Here is a 4,640-nt window from a genome sequence, read left to right as displayed (position 1 = left end):
GACACAATGAGAAGTTTGTCGTTCAACTTCCTGACAGGACGATCAACGGCTGGAATCTGGAATGATCGTAAGAGAAACTTGTGCTGGAATGATCGTAAGAGAAACTTGTGCTGCATTATGGGAAATACTTCAGCCAATCTATGTAAGATTTCCACAAACAGCAGAAGAATGGAAAAAAGTAAGTGCACTGCAGTCCGTTTTGTTACTGCGCAGAGAGTTTATAGTGTTGGCAAGCGTCCAGCTTGCCTTTCTTTACCTCATTTGTTAAGTTACTGACTTTCCCAATGCCCCCTGCGTACCGACTTTTCAAATGTGTTGAACTCCGGCATCTCATAACGCATAAGACAACTAAAGGTTCCCTTATGCATTACTACGCTATTGTTTTGTCACAGTCTCATATTATATTGCCTCCCGATCACTCTTTCAGATTGCCACAGACATGCTTGTCGACTGGAATTTTCCCAACTGCATTGGATGTAATGATGGAAAGCATGTGAGCATTGAATGTCCTGCAAATTCAGGGTCACGAAGCTTGAAAAACAAGAAGTCGTTCAGCACAGTCCTCATGGCAACATGCGATGCCCATTATAGGTATGGTGCATTCATGGCAAAACAAAACTTTTGTTAAACTACTCGTTAATGGTGCATTTTTCTTGTGAATCATGAACACAGTGTATTATATTCATTGAAAGAGAGTGCTATTGTATGCACTGAAAGAAAAGAGGACAGTTCAATGGTGTAAGTTACATGACGAATTAAGGAGCATAGCGTAGACAGGTGTGTGATTACAATGGTTTGCTCACGCAGGTTGACAGTAAACATATTTGGTTCTGCACAAATAGCAGCAGATGTTAAGATGGTAATCTGAGTTGTGATTGTGTGTGGCATGTATATTTAGTCCAACTATAATGCAGCGCAGATATCACTTTTACGAGACTTGAACGCAGTAGTGACTTCAGAAGGAGCAAGGTGAAAGTCATGTGCTACATCAGATGCCAAATGGGCTACACTGAAACTTCTTGCTTCATTTCAGATTTGTGTATGTGGACGTTGGCCACTACGGGGGAGAAAGCGATGGAGGAGTTTTCTTAAGAACGAAGTTGATGCGCATATTGGGCGAGTGCAGATTTGGGATCCCCCCAGCAGCAACAGTTGGCTCAGCGGTACTGACACCATACTTGATGGTGGGCGACGAGGCCTTTCCATTGAAGCCTTACCTCATGCGGCCTTATCCTCGACGTGGCAAGTTGCTTCAATTACTTTTAACGCTGACATGTTCCTCTGATTGCCGAGATGAAATATCAATGCAGCTGTACTGTGTTACTGCTGCCACTGTTTTCCATAGCAGATACAATTTCGTGCAATGCATGCATACAGCAAAAATGGTCAAACAATTTCTACAAAACATTTACAAATGTAGTCTAGCCTGCGTGCATGTACATAGCAAGTGTTACAAGGAAAGGTTGTTTCTGCATGGAAAAAGAAATGGTGCAGAGGACTAAATTTCGTGTATGCAGTGCAATATTAGTGTATTAAAATACTTTTATTACTGATAATTTACATGTTATGTTGCATTTTGTGTGAAAGCAATAGTATGATGCAGTAATAAAGTGTAATGCTGACATACAAGGTTTAATTGCATGATTGTAAGCAAATGCATGAGCACCTTTAACCTGTTTTTCTGACAGGATAACATACTGAAAATCACAAGTTGTGCAATGCAGCCAAAGGTGGCTCTATGTAGCATTTCTTTAGCACAACTTAAGCATGCAAAAATGAATAAAAACCCGTATAATATCATTTTATGTAGCATTTCAAATTGGCTGCACTGGAAAGAGGCACCCAGAGGACATTAGATGTAGGAAGTTTTTTTTCTTTTCAAGTTGTATTCAGCGGGTGCCACAGCTGCCAGTTATTTCAATGATTTGAAATTAGTGCTATTGCATTTTTCATCTAAGTATGTACATGTATGCTGTAATTTTAATGCCCTGACCTTTTGTTTTTTTCTAGCTATTCATGCCTACAGGATCAGCCAGTACAGCGAGTACTTGAAGAGGGCAGTGTTCAATTACCGGCTGAGTCGTGCAACGAGGCTCATAGAAAACAGTTTTGGTATCCTGGCTAGTAGGTGGCGAATACTGAAGAGACCTTTTCGAGCGTCAGAAGAAACCACTGAGAACATTGTAAGGGCATGTATGGCGCTTCACAATTTCCTGATGAAAGATCGTACAACCCTCCTGGATTTGTTGACCATGACGACTGGCAGGGAAATGTCACAAATGGGGCATGGAGGAACGACAGTAGTGCCCTTCCTGGATGGACAAACCAGGGGTACCACTCTGCTCGGTAATTATTATTTCCATGAAGGCATGAAATCAGTAATAGTTTGCATTTCCTGTTTTATTTACATTAAAGCAATTGAAGCTCATCAATAACAAACAGCGAAACCTTCAAAACATTTCATTTAACTTGATCATTTAACACATGACATAAGATCTTGTTCATTAGAGTTTGCGTTAAGAGTTGTAACAGTGCAAAAATACATGCGTAGTGCATGTTTTCAACAAAGTCAGTGGGTACAGCTAACGACGAGGAGTAAAACACCCATTAGAACTGTGACCTCAGTCCGACAGGCAGAATAAGCTGAAGGAAAAGGTTGAACATCTCGTGCTTTTCTCTCTTACAGGGCTGCATTGGAAGTAAGGGATAGACTGGCATCCTACTTCATGAGTGACGGCCAGGTGCCATGGCAGGAAAGTGTCGTGACTCGTGCAGGACGGCAGGTAATTTCCGATAACAGGCAACTACTTGTCAGCATGCACAAACACTATCATGTCAAAAGAAAGCCGAAATTGCTTGCTTTCATTCAAAAATATTATCGATTGCTTGCACTTTACATTTCATTCATTCATACTGCTCCATTTCGGCTTCATATAGCAGCTTGTGGTTTTGGAATGTTACCTCGCATCTTTTTTTGTGTGGTAGCATCCTCAGCTTAGCAGCTATCCAGTTTGCTGCCTCCTGACTGTCATCTGTCGGTGCAGGCATTTCATTTTTTTTTTAGTTCTAACAGCGTAGCTGAGCAGCTGCCCAAGACATCTTTCACCGCTTCGTCGAAGCTGTCAGACTGCCTTCTTTTGGTCCTGCACATAAATATATCAGCGCAATGTTTTCTTGCAATCACTGATTATCATTCAAATACTGCAGGAAATGTGAACCATGCCAGTGCCGAGAGGAAGGTCCATTGGATGCTCGCCTTTTGGCAGACCTGCAGGACAGGCCACATCATTACACTCAAGAAATGCACTGGAAAAGTATGTCTGCTTCCAATCAAAGAAAGTGCGCACAGCTTTCTTACCCTGGATCTGGGGCAGCGGCTCCTGCTTGTGAAGTTGACAACCTGCCTCAAAAAAATGTTTGTTATGGTGTCATATTCCGACACAAGGAAGTGAACACTAACTTACCCTGAAGAGTCAGCAGCAGATGCCGCACCTTCTGATGTGCTGGGGAGCCTATAAAAAAAATAAATATGCTGCCATTTATGCCGTGCAAAAAACATGTTGTCTACTTGCAATGCTATGAAAAGGAGCAAGGCAAATCACACTCATCTAGTACCCTAAAGCTTGGTTTCACACCTTGTTGCAGTTTTTAGACATGCAGTCATTAAATAGGACACTTAAACGTTTTTCCCAGCACATTGCAATGCAGTGTTGAGTGCGTGATTCACTTGGAACTGCACACCTGCGGCGAGTCATGACAGCAACTAAGCCAAGATCTGTATGCACATAAAACTAATCAATTTCTATGGGAGTGCAGCATAACAGTGCATAATAGAGTGGACCCACTCTTATACGTGAAAGGCTTGTGGAAAGGGTGTATTGATATGGAACCTGTGATGCACCATAGCTAGGAAAACTTAAAATCACCACCCACCTCAAATCGTCTTCATCAGTAAAGTCATTGGGGCTATCAGAGTACCTGCATTATATAAAGACATAGGATGTTACTACTATTGGTGGATAATGACACCACAATTAGTACAGCTTACATTTCTTGAAAAAGCGTAGCAGCCGGGCTTGATATACAGCTGCACAGGTGAATGAAATGACAATGTTGTACATAAACTGTTTCACTGCAGTAACCGTTATGATAAGCAAACAATGAGGTGCACACCTGGTCACCAGACTTGGACTGGAAGGGCTGTTGGATGACAGTGGAGATGGCAGAATGGAGCTGCACAAAAGCACAGATGCATAACAAGTTAAATCACTTGAAGCTTTATAAACTGAAGTTACACTTATGGAAACAAGACTTAACGTGCACGTCCTCTTCTGGGGGCACATTTGATGAAGACCTGAAGTATAAAATTTGAGGTGTTGTGATGCAATCCCTGCAGATTTCTCGCCAGGAAAAAGGTAATGTGAAAATTACAATAGCGAAGCTACCAGCGCAGCTGAAGGGAATAAACTCTTAAAAACACAGATGCTTGGGCAGTCAAAGCAGGTAAAAAGATATTAAACACGAAGAAAGCGGCTTAGAAAAGAGTGGTAGGACAGGTGACAGTAGTGAAGTTATCAATGCCAGGCTTGAGTTGGCGCAGATGGCTACGCAACTAAGTTGCCTTTTTTTTACCTTTCCGC

At 41.9% G+C, this 4,640-nt stretch overlaps 1 long non-coding RNA gene across 1 annotated transcript; it reads right to left on the bottom strand.

Moving 5' to 3' along the window:
* Nucleotides 1-3,225: 3,225 nt before the first annotated feature.
* LOC142565868 (uncharacterized) lies at nucleotides 3,226-3,505 on the bottom strand. The gene is made up of 2 exons (XR_012824897.1): nucleotides 3,359-3,505; nucleotides 3,226-3,268 (listed from the first exon to the last, which is right to left on the bottom strand). It is a non-coding gene; the product is annotated as an uncharacterized LOC142565868 (long non-coding RNA).
* Between the last annotated feature and the right edge of the window lie 1,135 nt (nucleotides 3,506-4,640).

Source organism: Dermacentor variabilis, unplaced genomic scaffold (assembly GCF_050947875.1).
Source record: "Dermacentor variabilis isolate Ectoservices unplaced genomic scaffold, ASM5094787v1 scaffold_12, whole genome shotgun sequence".
Classification (NCBI taxonomy): Eukaryota; Metazoa; Arthropoda; class Arachnida; order Ixodida; family Ixodidae; genus Dermacentor; species Dermacentor variabilis.
Note: the sequence above shows the minus strand (reverse complement) of the source record. Positions and strands in the feature narration are given on the sequence as shown.